Raw genomic sequence first — 19,544 nt, forward strand, 5'->3', positions numbered from 1 at the left:
CGCGTGCCTTGAATACACAAGTGTGATAAAAATGCAATGGAAAGCTTTTTGCCATCTTTAAACTGACATGGTGATTTAGTGAATCGAATGAAACTCACTAGCGTTTCCTGTTCTCTATTCGTGGTGGTCCGTGGCTCCGGTTGCGCTGCTTTCTGTGCCCAGGACCTCAGTCCAGACCCTGATTTGTATGTTAGTGTACTCAAGGGGGCCAAAACTAGTTGCCAGAGCAACTGTGTTGAATCTCTCACGGACCCCCGTCCCCCTTTCACCCTCTCTCAGCCTCCCCTCTCAGAACTCTGTGAAACAAAACAAACATTGTCCCTTAACAAGCCACGGAGAGACAGCGTTCTGTTCAGAAGTGCGGGACATTCAGGTCATATTAGTCCTTCCTCATTGAGTTTAGTCTGAGAATAAGAGAGTCCCCACATACAGGACACTAACTACTTTCTCACGCCTGCTGAGGTGACTTGAAACGAACGAACCTCACTAGACTGTCATCTTGCCCAAGCCAAGATAGCACATAAAGGTGTACACAAATATTTGTTGAGTACATCCCTCGGAAAAGAAGAAGGCTAGAGTTCTGAGGCATAGGGTCTGTCTCTGTGTGATTTAGCCTATATGTGCACATTCAGAAAAATCACATTTTGATAGTAATTTGCAAAATCATTGGTTTGTTTTAAAATAGACATGCAATGTATATTTTTACAAATTTTGTAAAATATATTTTTAAATATATATTTTGGTGTTTACCCTGTATTCATCTATGCATCCCATATAATAATATTCTTATTATTTTAATCATTTGTTATTATATTATTATTTATTATATTACATAACCTACATATACAGTATATTCAGATGAAAAAAGTAATCCGATATATATATATATATATATATATATATATATATATATATATATATATATATATATATATATATATATATAATTAAAATTATAATTTTATCACTTCAATGGTATTTTAATGGCTATTAATCCGTTATTGAAATTATTTGTTCAAGAATGTTATTTTCATGTTTAATTAATGAACCGAAACATTGGAGCTCTCTTCTTTCTTTAGCCCAGCTGACACACAGTCTTTGAGCACGATAATATAAATATATATATGTTGTAATGTCTCAAGCGTTTAAATAGCATAGGTTCATAATAAATGTACCGCATTAAATTCCTAAAACTGTTAAGTGCTTTTGTGCAGACCAATTAATCACAACCAAATTTAAGCATGACGTCAAATATATGTTTGTCTACTGAGATCAGTAGCCTTCTTCTTTCAAAAGGACATTGTCCTGGACATGACCTCAGTGAGAACTCATGACACTAAACAACAAATGTGAGCTGTCATGTATAACCGACAATGAAATGGAGAAAATATGTATGCAATTGAATTAACGTTATGTAAATTACAATTGTACTTTCCAAATACAAATAAACGAACGTCAGAACTAGCTACCATAACCTCTCTTAATGTGTGCGTGTTTTATTAATTCCGTGATTTACTGTAGTATAGTCTAATGCTTCCTATCCTATTGGCATCGAGCGTTGTGAAGAGATTTGTTGATTTGTGGCACAAACTTCATTACAGAGAACAGAGCCTCGTCTGTTCTCCTGCAGTCATTATGGCCAGCGGAGCCCTCTCTTAAAGCCCTGCTCAATTCTCTAATGAGGCCATTCTCTACCTCTCTCACTTGTCTTCTGAATCTCTGACAGGCTCTGAGCGCAAGCCAAAACCACAAGACAGAAGAGGTCCAGCCCCTTCCCAACAACCCCTGCAGCAACACACATCTCAGTCTAACCCAAACATTTGTATCTTTGATTTAGTTTATTATGTTTTACGGCCCGCTGCATGTTACGCAATCAATCCGAAGATGAGTTTTTCAAGAGCCTATCTGGGAAAAGCGTATCTTTTATACGACTAATGACTCGTGTCGTGTGTCTAAACCAACTTCCATACACGCAACGGCAGACATGACAAGCGTACCAACGTTGTACTATTGACAAATTCTTTGATTCCTACATTGACAAGAAAAGGTGGCAAATCCAAGTGGGTTTTTGTTCACACTTGGCCGTTCTGGAAAAACACGTGAATTTTTAGACGGTATCTTGGCAACTCAGCGGTAGTCTGGCTATTGATATTCACAGTAGAAGCTTCCATCTCCTTTTCAGAACAATAGAAACCTTATGGGAATGAAGAAACCAAGTCCGCGAAGACAAATCTTCTCCTCAGGCCCTGATGGACGTTTAGGAGATTAGTGCAGCTTTTGACACTATTTCTTGCCATTTCAAAAATGAACGAGACAACATTAATTATTTAAAGGCATTTATTGAATAGAGTTTTATCAACTGTTTATGGACTTTTAAAAGAATTTGCTTATGAAAGCAGCTATGTGCAAAAGTTACAATAGTCCCCTTGAGGAGGTAAACCATTCAATTTGTCTTTTTGTCCTACCGTACTACATGAAGGGGCTTGAAAAGCTAGTTTGCTCAAGGAGGTTGCTTTCAAAAATAACCTATTTACATTCTAATACAGCTGAGTGCTTATATACAGAAGTTGACAATCAACGGTGTAGACGAATGTTCAGTGGTTATGAAAAAAGTGGCATTAATTAAAATTAGTGATAAATAACATTTGCCTGAGTAACAGACAAAAACATTTTTGTTTTGCAAGTTTTTCCTGTTATATGAACAAGATGATGTGTTATTTGTGATCTGGTAGTATTCACTGCGTTTCTGATCTCACAGAGCGTTTCGCTAAATATTTATACACTCTGAGCTATGTGTAAAATTCATAATTGTCTGTACAGAAAAGTAGAACTATGAATGTGGGACATCTGAAGTCAAAATTATACTGACTTGAGCGGAGACCCTGGTGATATATTAAGGGGATAGTTCACGCAAAAATCGAAATTCTGGCATCATTTACTCCCTCTAATGTTGTTCCAAACCTGTATGACTTCATTTCAAACACACAAAAGAAGATATAATGAAGAACTGTGAAAGTCAATGGAGTGCAAAACAACACGGGACCCCATTGGCTTTCATGGTATGGGCATAAACGTTATGTGTTGTGTTCTACATATGACAAAAAGTCAATGGTTTGAAATGACATTAGGTAGGTAAATTATTGGGTGAATTATCCTTTTAAGACGTTATAGGTACACTGAGCCATCCTGAGATATTATGGAATGAATCTTCAGATTTATGGCAAACTTTAGATCCTAAAAATCTTTTTTTCCCACAATGTTTGTACCAAAACCAAAATTGCAATTTTGGCCTCAGATTAGTCGAACAATGCTAACATGCTCCAACATAACGGTAAGAACTGCTCATGCAATGATGGCCACTTGTGGATAACGAGAAGAAGGTAGGTTGTAGGTTCCATGTCATCTCATGATGTCATCAACTGGGGACGGAATCGGCCTACTCAGCTGCCAATGGACAAGATGGTTGAACTGTCCTTGGCTTTGTCAAAAAAAATGGAGGACACATCATTGGTGGTCTTGAGCTTGCCTTCAGCGACATTTTGGGTGGATGAAGAGTTGCTCGGTTGGCATTCTTCACAGCAGCAGCAGCAACAGTCCATGAAGGCCTGGCCCAGAGACTTGCACAAGCAAAGCAGCAGCACTGGTGTCACGGATGACTTAAAGAACAGAAAGAACTGGTTTATGAGGGCCAGAAGAGAAGTCACCTCCTCGGACACCTGGATGGGAGCGTACGCCAAAGTCAGGTTGCAAACGTTCTCCGGCAGCGTGCAGACACCATAGACCACCGCCAGGGCCATGACAGTGCAGTTGAGCTGCCGTTCGATTTGCTGAGCGTGCTGAAGCTTTTGTTTTTTGGATGGAGATCGCTCCTCGGTCGCTTGGGAGAACTTCCGCTCCCGCCGGATACATGGCAGGTGGCCAGTTGACAGAGCAAGGTGAAGACAACTGGTAGACAGAAGTAACAGCCGAAGTACCACCACATGCGTGCGTCGTGGTAGTTGATAACGAGAGAATAGATGGATTCGGGGAGATCTGGATATGGACTCATGATGCAGGTGTCCACTTGGTCACCCTGACCGGGGGGTGTCACCTGATGCAGCTGCCACAGGAGCAGCTCGGGAGCCGCCAGCACCATAGAGCCAATCCACACCACCGCCAGCTTGGCCAGGACCTTCTGACAGCGCTCAACTCGCCGGGCCTTTGGCATGGAGCTTGTGGCAGCGTGGAAGCGGTCAATGCCCAAAGCACACAGACTGAAGGTTGTCACGCCGAGAGAGGTTACCTGGAGGGTGTGCAAAACATCATTATTGCTAGAATATATTTTAGTCTTTTCATTATGCTTTTCATTAGATACAGTAAAAATAAATGATTAGATCTAGGGTGCAATTATATTAAAATTGTGGGCAAAATAGACAGCATTGCATTTAACGTAGCATTTATTTTATTAGGTTTATTTTTTAGTCTTTTACAATAAAGATTCAGTTACAAAAAGAAAACTAAACAAAAAATGCTACAAGTAAATTTAAGAATCACAACAGTATAATATAATGTATAAAATGTATATTAATCTGAGACTTATAAATATAGGGAAATGCACAAGTAAATGGATCAATAATGATATTGGTAACATTGCCAAATTATATATAACCAATATGTGTCCCTCTTGATTGTCATAAATAGTAATCACAGATTTACATATAGTTTTTTAAGCATTTTAGTTGACTTCTACACGGGTGTTTATAATAGTTATTGGGTATAAATAGTTAAAACCATAAAATTAAAAGATTTTGTTACATGGTCTGTAGTGTTTGAAATCCAGAATACTGTGTTTGTCTGAATTAAAAAAATAGTCACTGTTTAAACTGGTCACATTTTCAATATATTTTTCAGGTAATTTAGGCCGTGAAAAAATTGATCAAGATGAAATGTAAGCTTGACACTGTGCCTTAGAAAGGCCCTCACCTCTATGTAAGGCACAACTCTGCAGGAGAAATCTCCCAGCAGCCTCTTATTGGTGAGTTCGTTAAAGACCACCACGGGCAGACAGAAGCACAGCACCAGAAAATCCCAAAAAGCCAGACTCGCAAGAAAGTAGTTCCACGCGCCTCATAAAGTAATTTTGCCACACGATGCACATTACTGCCAGATTACCCACGACGCCGAAGGCAAACACCACAAAGCCAGAAAGAGAATCCCATAAAGCGCTGTAAGAGCTGTCAGTGATGGGAAACAGAGGATTGTGGATTTTTGTGATGCTCCTTTGGTCGGATCGCTATTAGGAACCTGTTCACCAGTCACATCAGTGCTGTTTCAATTTCAGCCAGTGAGGAATTGGCCGACTCTGTGAAGGGCAAAGGACTTGTAGTTTGTGTGTCCACGGATCCTTTATCTTCATCTTCCACTTGAGCAAATCTTGCAGTGTGCTTTCTTGTGAATCATGTTGATTGAAACTCTCCTCCTCATCGGTAGGTGTTGTGTCTTGACTTCCTCTTTTGCTCCTGAAGCACAAGCACTCAGAAGCAAAGCCAGTGTCATAAGATAAATCACTTTATAATCTTGTATCCCCATCTTCAAGGCAAAGTCCAGTAATTTACAAGGCAGAGGAAACTGCTTCAAAATAAGTAATTAAAAACAGACAGCGGGGGCTGGAAGTAAAGACCCTGGTGAAGGCAAAGCTGCAGTTTGGGATCTGTTTTCTGCAGTCCTGTTGACCAGAGAGCAGCTCTCTTATCAAAGCTATGGATGGCTGCTCCTCTCAATAGGGGTCTGTGGAGTCACACCCCTTTGCTGCTCTCCCTCACTGACTGATGGGTGTGATTGCCCTCTGCTGGCATTAAAATGCTGTTTTAAAGCACTATGATTTTCTATAAAATTCGTAGTTTTCAAGCTGTGGCGTATTAAATGAAAAACAAAATGCACAAATGTATTAACAATAAGAAGTTTGGAATAATTTGTAATACGATTTTTTAAATGTTTTTGAAAAAGATCTCTTACGCTCACAAAAGACTGAATATATTTTTATACTGCAATGTATTCCTGTAGTATCAGCATCCATTACTCCAGTCTTCAGTGTCATATGGTCCTTCAAAAATATGCCAATTCGGTGCTTAGTTAATAATTATTATCACGTTTTTTGTTGCATTTCAAGAAAGTTGCAAGTTCAAGAAGCTGGTTAGACAATCCCTTTACAGATGACATGACTACTAGTTATCTAGATTAAAATGGGTTAGAAGAGTGGATGGCTTTCTTGAAAGATTAGATTGCGTCAGATTAGAATAGAATAAAAACATACATGTGAAAAAATACTCTCTATCTCTGTGTTTAATCGCAATCAGCGTCATTGAGCATGATAAGCAGAGTTTTCAATACAAGCTCTCTTTTTTGTATAAATACATTACCTTCGACTAAAAATTACTTCTTTTTTGCTGCAGTTCCTGGTTTGGTCTGGGAGGCCGCAGTTTTCAAAACAACAGAAATTGCAATGGCCTTTCACAGACCACGAGTATCAAAATGTGTGATGGATGTTTGACTGCAGTAAAATGCACTGTGTGTGCCAAAAAGTGCAAGCTACACGCTTTCAGAATTCAGAAACTGTTTTATGTATGCTTCTTAGTAAAGCAACACTAACAACTTAAGTGTGACATGCTGCTGTAGTGATTCAGAAATTTGTTTCTCCTCTCCCTTTCTTTTTTTCCATTATGTATTTGCGTGACATCATTCATTAATTTTAAATATTCCCAATACTTAAATCCATTAGTTAACCAATGATATTCACATGCAGAAAGCTGAGTTTGTCAGTTCAAGATTATTTGCTCTAGACAGGCCTACAGTATATGACTTAAGATAAGCTGATGCCGCTAATATTATTCTTTGTGATATTTGTTCTTCATGGCTGCTCGGCCAATGGCTCTCACTGAAAACAGCTGTGTGTGTAATTGTGAATAATTTATTGTATACTGTATACATTGAGATACTCTGCATAAGTGTCCTCACACAGTTCTTTGCCCACTGTAGTCACAGCATACATGGCTGCTAAAATCTGACATGTGATGCATTATGGGCAGTAATGTTACGAAACAGGAAGGAGTGGAACATTTACACATTTTGTGGGCATGGGCGGTGGAAAGATTATCTATAGGGATGATATAATCTCTTGGCTCTACACTCACATGCATGCAAGAGCACCTAACATTTTTAACAAAATGTCATAATTCCAACAAAAATCATAATTTCAAATATTAACATTCCATCTACATCAGAAAGAAACAGTTATGTGTGCACATAAACCATTCTACAACCAATTAAGATAAGAAAATATCATATATATATATGCATATAATGTATTTATATTGTCTTAATATTTAGCTACTGTTTAACTGAAATTGAATAATTTAAAATTAATTGATGTGTAAAACTGACTCTCTCAAAATATCGTAGACATATTCTTCATTGGAAAAGATTTGGATAAATTTAGCCTTACATCACTTGCTCACCAATGAATTCTCTGCAGTGAATGGGTGCCGTCAGAATGTACAAACAGCTGATTAAAACATCAACAATAATTCACACACCACTCCAGTCCACATAAGTAAAAAGCTGCGAATTTAATTTTTGGGTGAACTATTATTTTAAACATTAATCATTATAGCGATATCACATCACAAAACGCTATAGTTTTGGTGGAAGGGACAGCAAACCCATAACACAGAAAATCTAAGTGCTTTAAGATATCTGATACCAACAGGAAATATCATGTAATACTAATGAGGGCATCATTAGTGGTTACTCAAGAAAGATTTTTTCTGGTTTTACTCTTCTCCATTTACAGGAAATGCATGATGCTTTCATATCTGGGAAAAAATGCTGGTGCTAAAGGCGTTTCGATTTTCATTAAAATTACAGCGTTTCTGAACTTAACAAATTAACTCAACAAATGTTTTAAAGCTGACAGAAAACATTTTTTGTGGTAATATAGTTTTTCTCCTGTTTGATAAGTGGGCTGAGGCGTTGTAGACATCTCCCTGTGTCAATAAGGATATGAGAAACAAACTGCGAGTAAAGCTGAGGATCCTTTGGTCATGTGCCTTATATGAGCTTAGCATGCACACACACTTCCTAGTTAACACATTGTCTTTCCGACTCTCAGTTGTTATTTGGCTCATTTTTGAAGTGATTGCTTTTGAACGTTTGTATTATGCAGTCATTCACAGCTCATGCAAGTTCTCATCAGTCTCACCTGACTGTTAAAGAGTCGTTAAATGCAGTCAGCCAAAATCTGTGTATGACCTTGCCCTTATAGGAGATCTGAGACAAAAAGTGAGATTTAATGAGTCACTGGAGGGTAGCAAAAGAACCTGTAAAATACTGGGCTTTGAGATAATGCGAATATAAAAATATTTCCAAATGAGGCCACAGCTTGGCCATGAAAAAAAAAAAAATGTTGTTGCGTGTTGCATGTGATGTATTCATTGACTGAAAAGAGTCAGCATTTTTAAAAGCCAGCACTTTAGTAACTGTATTTTTAAATAATAACTGTAAGAAGCTTTGCTAATGCGAAAAGTGGTTTTAATGTAATTTTAGGACTATATGAGAACGTATTGTTCAGTTTCTGACTTCAGCAACACGCCTCACTTGTGCTATGCACCCACATCCTCAAAAATGCCAGTAATTCCTCGACTACAGTTTTCACATTTTAATCGAAAACACAGGGTTGCAGAAGTAGAGAGAGTGGGAAAGTCATAATAAACTTCTAATTGACTTTCAGCGCCAGCCAGCAATGCAAATCCAGCCACAATTGCATCCCATCTATCCCGGCTTGATTTGAATGCAAATTTGCCTGACATCCGTTTTGAATATGTGGAAACACAGCTCAAGATTCAGAGCAAGTGCTTGCGCACAGATGTGATTTTGCATGTCACAGATTGGTGCGTAGGTATCTTTTCTTGCTGACCGTGGTGTTTCCATGGCTCCTTATTGTGAATTATCATTGTATATGCCAACTTGACTTTTCATAATGGAAAAAACGGATTGCAACTTTCTCAACTGTGAATCTAAAAGCCTCTCTGCATAAACCACAACACATCAAAGTGTGAAACTCTTTTTGCTGTAGTAACCGCCAGCGCTTACACTTAAGAGCTGCTGGAGCATCAGACCTGATAATATCCACCGCCTTATTATTGCCATTATGCACAAAGACATCACTTGGTGGATCAGGTTGATACTGCTTGAAAACATGGCTGCTGATCTGAACTGACCTGACTATAACACAATCAGGTTGTGGGTCTATATTTAAACCAAAGGCCCCTTGTATTGTGCTGCTGAATATCATGTTTTGTTTTACGAACTAAAGCAGGAAATTTAGTCCAGGTTTATAAAATGAGGAGGTTGGGTGGGTCTGTCCAGCAGTGCCATTGATTGTTTGAGCTTTCTCTCGATGGCAGCGTGGAGGGTGTTAGCGAGTCTCATCTGTATTCTTCCACGCGGTGCCTCCCCTACAGGCGTGTTTTGACTTGACAAAGTTACGCGTGCTTCCTGGTTTGAAGCACTATGACCTCAGGTACGCCGCGAAACTCCAACGAGTCCCTTCTGCGTCTCGGACTTTTGCGCTTGACATTCCCAGCCGCACATCCACCCCGGGATTCACTTTTGAAGGCTATCTTTCCTTTGCTCATTTTTCAACTCTACCGGGATGCATTTACACTTCAATCAGGTGAAGCGCGTGCCTACACCCGCTTTATCAGGAAGAGTTTGTAAGAAAAGTGTCCGGGCTTCTCCAGATCAGACGGACGCGTCCAGGCTCCTGCGTGCTGTAAATAGCAAAGATGTCCGATTCAGCGTCCAGTTTCCTGCACATAGGGATATTGTCTCCTGTATGCAGAAGGAACTGTCAATGGCTTCATAAGCACGTTGGGGTAAGCGTCTTCTTCTTTCACTGACTTGCGTCTTCCTGCCTGCCTTCACCTCAGCCCGGGATCCTGCACAAAAACACAGTTGTTGTGTTCATTTAAAACGTAGTGAATCGTATCTATGGTTGTGTATTTAATTTGTCAGCGGTTATGTTTGTTATGAAATGAGATGACTGTCATTCTAGTCTCGAGAACTCAAACCCTTGTTGCTTTTCTTCGCTGGTTGGGTGTACTGTGGCTTTTTTTACTCTTAGCTTTGATGTGTTTGAGTTCATGGTTTGCAAAAGATCGAGAGCTGCACACAGGTGTGCAGTTAAGTTACAGTGCAGCCAACCGCCTGGTATCCTAATCTGATTCACATTTCGACTGATAGGCAGACAAATACTGTAAATACAGTACGTTCTTGTATGTGTATAGTATGCATGTTTTATATACAGTAAGGACATGGCATAAACTCTTTGAGTTTTAATGCGGAGCTTGATTTGCTAAATGATTAAAAAATGAACATTTACAGCAAAGCCTGCTAGTCATTGAAAGGGAAAGACCTTTTAGCGTTCTTCGCACTGTATGATCTTTTCGGCCCAAACTTTACTGTGGTTTTAATGTCAGTAGGAAATACCACCCTTGTTTTGGATCCGGGCCAGATGCAAGAACAAAAAGATGGAGGCATCTTAAGAAAGCAAATGTTTTGCAGGAATGGCTCTCTGAAATGGCATTCAGAAGCGCCCAGGGTTTTTCAGCCATTCAGGCTCAACGAGTCTTATTGTACCGGCGTGGCAACCTATAAACACGTTTTGACCCGTTTCACAGAAACCCTCAAAGGCCGTTTGCAGTTGCAGGCTACTCTAGGGGTGTTATTCTGTAGGACTGGATATATAATATAACATAATTAAACCTTAAAGGCTCTTAGGCAGAGCATTTGGACCTCATGTTTAAAGTATTTAGCAGGATGTGCGCCAAAAGTTTGAAATTCTCGTTCCAGGCCAAAGATTGAAGCTCTTTTAGAGTTCATGACTCAGTAACTGACTTTATGACCGCTGATACCGGTGTGCCTCATGAAGGCTTTTGAAGAATCGTTTTATTGAGGTGACCGCAGTGTTTACCTTCCCAGGCTGGTGGATGATCGTTGTGTCGTGGAGCCAGCAAGTGGAGATCTCGACAACCTCCCAAAAATTCAGAGGTATTTTTAAAAAGATTTTGAAATAGTTGAATGATTATTACACGCTGTAGCTCTTTGGAAGTATTGATTCTGACTTGTAAGCTGTTCATACAACCTTTCATTAATACGACATTTCAATAGAAGTTTATGTGGTCCTCAGAGGTAAATGAAAATAAGACCACGTGTTCCATTTTAGCTAAATATGCGCCCTAGCTAAAACAAATAATAAGTTGGATTGCAGGTTATCATAATATAAAGAAATATTGTATCCTTCCATATTGTATTACTTTCAGCTAAAAGTGAAAAAGAGCACGTGAAAAAGCATGGATAAAGAGAAAAGTAGGATGTCAAATAAGTAGGGCTAGTTTTTAGTTCTCTGGTATTGCTAGGTTATATTTACTTTATTTACGCTTAGTTTGGGTTTGTTGGCAACTAACTGGGTCAATAATTCAGTTAAGTAACCTCAAACCATAAACCCCCAACCAGATAAGGTCAGGTCTGATCTGCAGATGATACAAAAGTTTTGTAGCCGTTTCCTGTGAGAGTCCAAAGCTTTTAAAATGCTGTAAAATTGGGTTTTAAAAGTTTTAAAAGTATTTATTTATTTTATATACATTTTCCAAAAATCAGACAATTTATACAAATATATTTTTTCTTTCTGAGTCTAGACTGCCTCTTTAAGGTTTATCCCATGAACTGATATTCTGCCCAGAAACAATTCTGGAAGGCTAAACAGGCAAAACATGAAAAGGATAAGATTGGAGACATGGTGCTTCTTCAGAAATTGCAAGTAAGTCACAAACCATCAACAGAATCAACCTTTGTTTTTAATTACATCTGAGGGCAAAGAGGAATCTGAGGCATGTAATATATTTACTGGGATACCTGTCATAATGATGATTGACATTTGAGCTGCTTGCAGTTCTTTGTTGCTCATTTCTTTCTTTGTTTGTTTTTTTGTTGCACCAAAGCATGCAGCTAATTTGGAACAAAAGCAGAATGAAGCCGAAAACAAAAAGGTCCACGGGATGTGGTAAAATACGGCAGCGCCATTCAGGTGAGAATCTACATTTTGTAAAACTTTAGTTAATTAGTTGCTGATGTGGTCAGTGTGATCTGATGTTTTTTTTTTTGCTGGTTGTCTTTCTATAAATACATCTTTGCTTTTTGATATTCTGCATTAGAAAGGTTTCATGTCTTCAGGACACTGTTACTCCATTCAGTAATTCTGTTAAAACAAGGTGATGTCAAGCTCTCATCAAACAGCTGTAATGTGCAGTTCTGTGGTGTAAACCTTGTTTCTAGAAACAGAAGATTAATGTAATCATGCATTTCATTCAGGATTCAGGCTTCAACACCAACTATGGACTCTAAAAAGGGTTATATGACCTTTTAGCTAGTAATATATAATATATGTTATAATGTCAAAATTGGGTGGTCTTTTTTAGAATAGATCAATGTAATTGGCTGGACATGGTAATATTAGCAAGGAATGAAATGAAAGATAACACAGGCAAATATGTTTCTTCAGAAAAATATTTTGTTCCTTGTTACTATAAAACTTGCATAGTATGTAATAAACATACTGTGCAACATTCATTGATGCATGCATATCATTCCATAACAATCTTAATGAACTAAACTAAACTTTAGATTTTACGTTGACTTACGTGGACGTGCTGAGTTTGTTGAAGGGGTCACAACTATACCCGCATATCTTTATCTGAGTCAGAAAAGGCAAAAAGAAATGTGTTTCTCCTGTTAGTGACGTCAGTTACAGATAATTGCCTACAGCAATGCCACACTATAGGAAACAGTGCCTTTCCTGTTACTATATAGTATCTTAAAATAAAAAGAGCTTCCCATGTCCAGTGATTCCTTTCTTAATGAACCAGCCAAGCATGCTTTTTTCATTTATATTTATTTATTTTGAGAGCTGCCAGAGGAGGTGCAACTATATTATAATGTACACATTTGACACATTTAAGATATTTGCAAGGTCCTTTTTTTTTTTTCTTTTTAAGAGAAAAAGGAAGTACTTTCTTTCTAATAAGCTCTGTAGTAGGTGCAGTGCTGTGGAAAAAGCTATAAACCACAAAGGCTGTGGTAAAGTGAAAGGGTGTTGTTGGCACGATGGTCTCTAGCGACTTGCATGTATAAAAGTCAGCAACAATATGATTGAACACACAGATGTTTAGTTAAAAAATGACATTTATTAATTAAAATCATAATCTCCCGCCAGGTAAGAAAGTGTGTGTTAGTTACACGGTTTGTGGCATACGCAACTCTATTATAAGACTAAACATTCATTTTTTATATTAAAGACAGATTTTACAGACTAGACGTTTTTATTGTAGTAAATACTGATGTGTTTTCAGCTCCTGCACATGAAGAGCAACAAGTATTTGACGGTGAATAAGCCGCCTTCCAGCATTGCTGGAGAAGAACGCAATGCGTGTCACTCTTGATGGGACGGGAAATGAGGGATCCTGGCTTTTCATCCAACCTTTCTGGAAGCTCCGAGCCAATGGAGACAATGTAATTGAAGCATTCACATGCAAGCACACAAGAAACTCAAAAGTCGCACTGTATGCATAAGCTTATCAGGGTAAATCACATGAAAATGGTCAAAAACATGCCAGAGTCACATTTTTTAGGCTAAAGTCAGATTAAATTGCATAATGTTTTTAGATCTATTAATATTATTATAGTTAGTTACAACTGAAACTCAAATTTTGTAGTAAAATAAATGCCAACCGAAATAATGTAAAACATTTCAGCTCCTTTCCAAGGCAAAATTGATCATTTTATTTTTAACTGTATATAATAAAACAACAAAAATTTAAATTAAACACGAAATAAAAATGTTAAAAATGTATTTACATTATGTAGTATTTTTTTAATTTGTTCTGAATTATTTTTTTTTTCTGTAATTTTTTTTTAAACCAGCCCCATTTCTGTATGTAAAATGGTTTTTACATTTTTAAATATTTTAAAACAAATTTAAATATACATATAATGTTTTATTTTGGGCTGCAGTATAATCTTGCATGCTTTTATTAGAGTCACCTTTATACATATACACATCACTTTGTACCTATATACACATACGCTTGTGACGCATACATGACGTTATACATTTACCTGCAAACCTAATAATTACATATCATAGTCTATACATATATATATATATATATATATATATATATATATATATATATATATATATATATATATATATATATATATACACACATACTCAGTGCACACACAGCCCACATACACACTCGGAAAGTTAGGTAAAATGCATGCAAATAACCCTACACACATAAACAGGTTTGCCAAGTTTAATCCGACTTTAAATGTTTGTAGATTGCTTCTCCCTTGTGTAAACTGATAGAGAAGTACATATTTGCTTTTTAGATATCTGTGGCTGTGACAGTCATATCGAGCCCCTCACTGGATCATTGCACACCGCTTCAGGTTGTAGTTGGAGATAAGGTTATCCTGAATCCCGTGAATGCTGGACAGCCTCTCCATGCCAGTAGTTACGAGCTTCCGATCACCCGGGTGCAAAAGAGGTGGGCCTGTTTGAGAAGACATGATCAATTTGCAAGTTCTTTGTCAGTATGCCTGTGAAGTAGACGGATTGTGGTTGATTTCAAGCAGCCCAATAAACGCATTTACTTTGTGCTTTAACTTGAGACGGTTGAACTAGTTCTTGTCTTTTCTCCAAGTGTACGTGTTTGAGATTAGTAATGGTTCTGTGAAGGAAAGTAAGCAAAAACATGAAAGAAGTGCTATGCGCCACGGTCTTGTAATAATTTGAGACTGCCCCCTACAGATCAATTCAGTCAACAGCAACACCAGCTGGAAGATCAGTCTGTTTATGATGTTCAGTGACCATAAAGATGAAGTCCTTAAGGGAGTAAGTGCAATGAGCATATGCAAAAGTCATTATTACAAACCTGCTGTTTATAAAATAGAAGCTAAGCCATATCGCATGTTTAAAGCTTTTGCATACCATATCCACATTTGCAAACCAGTTTTATGATATATACTGTATATATACACATACACAAAGAAAAGTTATATGTTGAAATCTGTTATGCATAGGGAGATGTGGTGAGGCTTTTCCACGCAGAACAGGAGAAGTTTCTGACCTGTGACGAGTACAAGGCTAAGCTTCATGTGTTCCTGCGCACGACTCTACGTCAGTCTGCTACTTCAGCCACCAGCTCCAATGCATTATGGGAGGTTGAGGTAAGAGCCTCCTCATAGATTGATTTAACAGATTTCCTGCTAAATCCTGGTAGGATTTAGATTCGATGTGTGGGACTGTATCCTCAAAAAAGCCAAATGTTGTAATTTGTATTACAACTAGAAATGTTTTAAAATAGATTAATGTTAGTTTTTTTTAATTTACATATTGTACCATGTAGTATGTTTAGAGGCCTGTTATCTGATTCTTTCTATATGATGTGAAGTTGCAATCATGAAGGATAAAGTTAGCAATCTGAACATTTGAGGATAACTTTTAAGGTGCCTTTTTCTGTTTGTAAGTGCCTCCATAGTGATATAATGTTTGCCTGTTGGTCGAGGTGGTTCACCATGATCCGTGGTCGTGGAGGAGCAGGACATTGGAACAGCCTGTACCGGTTCAAACATTTGGCCACAGGAAACTATCTCGCCGCTGAAGTAATACCCTCCGCATTTATAATAATCTCATATATGGTTTGATGATATTAGAAGGACTTATTTACATTATTTTATTATTTGTGTTGCAGGAAAACCCTGGTTATAAAGAAAAACAGCAATGACATAGAGGTATGTTCAGATTGCATGTTTTGTATGACTTATTGCTGTATGGCATGGTAACCAATGAAAAAAATAGAATTAAAAATTAAATTAGTTGCAAAGACCGTCCCTAACTTATGTGTTGTGAAAAGATCTTTTGCTCAAAGTCTTACTTCGTCCATAGGTGGACAGTAGCCAGATCAAGAGAAGCCTAGAGAGAGGATAAAATACAAGCTGGCTGCAGTGCCTCATGGGAATGACATCGCCTCTGTTTGAGCTGACCCCACCACACTGCAGAAGACAGATTCGCTTGTGCCACTTCTTGTATTCAGTTCTGTGCTTTACTCTGTCTTTATTTGTTTTGCTGCATCCTGCGGGTTAAAGGAATTTGATTGATTTAAAACTTGATCAAAGGTTCCTGCTGCATATTCATCTTGTCAATTTCCAACAGAAATTCTTATGTTCGATTCCGTCATCTGTGTACTAACACTTGGATCCAAAGCACCAACATTCCCACTGACATTGATGAGGAGAGGCCTATTCGATTAATGGTGAAGAACTTCTCTTTGCACTGTCTGTCTGTCTAAAGCTGTGTTTCCATCACCCTGGTTTTATGCGCATTTTGAAGCATTGCATCGAAACGAGTGATGGAAACAGAATTTCGAATAAAATGCTTTAATTTGCAAAAGGTTTTTACGCCTGCTTGAGGTGGTTTTTGGATAACAGCAGATGGAAATGCATTTTGAGAAAAACTTTGCCACGTCCAAAAAGTAATGTGTCTTTTGTTTTTGTATATCTAGCTTAATATATTTTAGATTTTATGTTTTTATATTTATTTTCCTGCATTTTAAAATTTATTTTATACCATGATGATAAAAGATTTTTATTTTATTTTTCGGAATTTATATTTATTTCAAGATTATCTGATGATCTGAACGCTCAAAGAACGTCTTTTGTTTCTGTATATGTATTTATTTTAGTATTCACTTTTGCTTTCCTTCCTCCTCTTCTTCTGCTAGCTGGGCACCTGCCCCACCAAAGAGGACAAGGAAGCCTTTGCCATTGTCTCTGTGCCAGTCATGGAGATTAGAGATCTAGACTTTGCAAATGATGCCAGCCTCATGTTGAGCAATCGTCGCCGACAAGTTCAACTTCGGTTTCCTCAGTCCTAATGACAGAAGGTAGAGTTGACGTGACACAAACACTCAAAACCAGAGTCTCAGTCTGAGCCCTAAATAGCTGCTTGTAAGCATTTGTAAAGTAAACCTATTGTAAAATGCATCGAGCGCCACGCGCCTTTGTCTGTACACAGGTATGCCATTAAACTGCTGGAGGATGTGGTTTTTTGTCGCCGATCAGTTTAACAATGGCCAGCCAGCCCTGGAGGTGACGACATGAACAAACCTAACCGAGAGAGACAGAAACTCATGAGAGAGCAGAACATTCTCAAACAGGTCAGTTGGAAATGATGGTGCTGTCTACAGTTGAAACATCACTGATGTTGGTGAATGATCTTGCTGTCTCTCTATTTCAAGCTAAGATATTTGGGATCATTAAAGCCCCATTTAAAGAGAGGGACGCTGATCCGCCCCTGCTAACGCTGGATGAGCTGTCTGACCAGAAATACGCCTTTATCAATACATGCTCAGACTGTAAAGTCAAAGCAGGTGCATGCGTATCTACAAGAAGACTACCGTAAGAATCAGGTACTGCAATCCGTACTACACATACAGGTTCTCAAGAATGGTAAATTGTTTGAGCACATTTAGTTAGCATTTAGACTTCATTTCACACTACAAAGAGCCACACGACTGCATTCAGAGTTGGGATTTTGTTTACAGGAACACATAGCCAAGCAGTTTGGAATGATGCAGTCTCAGATCGGCTATGATATTCTGGCTGAGGACACCATCACAGCCCTGCTACACAACAATCGCAAACTGCTGGAGAAGCACATCACTAAAACTGAGGTGGAGACTTTCGCCAGTCTGGTCTGTAAGAACAGGAGCCTAGGTTAGTGTTTCCTTCAGATGAACTCTTCAAATTTTCAAAATTGTGGAATTTATTAATAAATTAATAAATCTTTAAATGTATAAACATTTGCTGTTTATACATTTAAATGCTTATTTTGGAGTGGAATGTCCTTTAAGGTTCTGTAGCCAATTGGAGCAAAACCTCCCAAAAAAGTGTTTTTAATTATTATTTATTATTGTTAACATTCTTTCAAGTTCAACAACTTTACATTTCTTACTGTAAAAGGTATAAAGAAAATACTCCAACACTCTGTTACTACAGCACTTCATCATACTGAATGTACTTTTTATGTTTTTGTACTTAAGTGCAGTAAATTGTGATTGAAAAAAAAAAGAATTGTGTAAGAGAACTGTGATCTCAATTCCCATGGAGAAAAATTGTGATTCAGCCCTGTTGCTTTGTAATTTAATTTATTGGCAATTTTGAAGCTTCTCTGTATTTCCCTGCAGATTATTTCTTCCACTGTGTCTAAAAAAATAATGCAGAGATTTTTTTGGTTTGTTTTGTTTTCACACTGCACATACAGAATTAATGTTTATTTCATGCATGGATAGCTCTTTAAATTGCTTCTAATGTACAAATGCAACACAGTAATTTGTAATGAAAATAATTAATAAATCTGCTGTCCATAAAAGAGAAGCTGGTTCAGCATTTGAAAACAAAAAGCCTGACAGCCTTTAAAATTAGTATTTTTCTGTTGTTGTGAAAATTATTAATTATTATTATTATTATTATTAATATTATGTATTTAATGGAGTGCTCTTTTTTGTCTGTACTTTTATACCATGTCTTTGTCTGTAAAATGTCTATTCCTTCTCTTTATGTTTTTGTTTCCAGGTTTCTGGATTATCTATCTGACTTGTGTGTGTCCAATAACGTTATGATTCCAGTAACTCAAGAGCTGATCTGTAAATGTGTGCTGATGCCAAAACTGGTGATATTCTCATGAAAACTGAGTAAGTTCTATAAAAATCTAAAGATTTGGTAAGGTCTGTGTTGTGTGTGTGTCTGTCTTGGGTTATGTGCTCATGTGAGTTGTGTGTGCTTGTGAAGGCGGCAGGGCTGCTAAAGACACGCAGCACACTCTGAGTATTTGGAAGAGTTTGGAGACGAGGATGAAGTTTGGCTTGATCTGGTCTGGAGAAGGAGAACGAGACTCATGAGAAGAGCATCTGGCAGCTGGTGCCCAAGAAGCTCCGGCAAGGGAATGTGCATGACGAAACGTGCTGACATACATTACAGGTAATGAAAAGGAGAAATAACCAGGCCTTCACAGATGATAAAATACTTTCACCATAAAATGGCATGCTGAAATAATTAAAATACTCTTTTTGTGCTGCTTCGCCTACTATGTCAATTTAGCAACAGACAGCCAAGTAGACTAAAAATGAACAGCAGATTGCCACATAATTTTATTATTTCTGGCAAATAATCTCCTTTAAAAAATCCTCTATTTACAGCAGCACAAATTATATCGCTTTTTTCTCCAGGTACCAGCTCTGTCCGCCGTAATGGAATGTGTTTTTTGATCAGCCAGTATCTGGCCATGATGACCGAAGCAGCCGGATGTGGAGCTGATTTCCTCTGCATGATGGACGAGACTCTTCCCCTTGACTCCGCGGGCGCCTTCTGTAGACTCATGCTACATG

General features: G+C 38.0%; 2 pseudogenes; one reads left to right on the forward strand and one right to left on the reverse strand.

Moving 5' to 3' along the window:
- LOC122350688 overlaps nucleotides 1-19,125 on the forward strand; it is a 70,473-nt pseudogene extending 51,348 nt beyond the window's left edge.
- LOC122350279 lies at nucleotides 3,134-5,610 on the reverse strand (annotated as a pseudogene).
- Nucleotides 19,126-19,544: the final 419 nt, after the last annotated feature.

The sequence above is a fragment of the Puntigrus tetrazona genome, chromosome 8 (assembly GCF_018831695.1).
Source record: "Puntigrus tetrazona isolate hp1 chromosome 8, ASM1883169v1, whole genome shotgun sequence".
NCBI classification, from domain to species: Eukaryota; Metazoa; Chordata; class Actinopteri; order Cypriniformes; family Cyprinidae; genus Puntigrus; species Puntigrus tetrazona.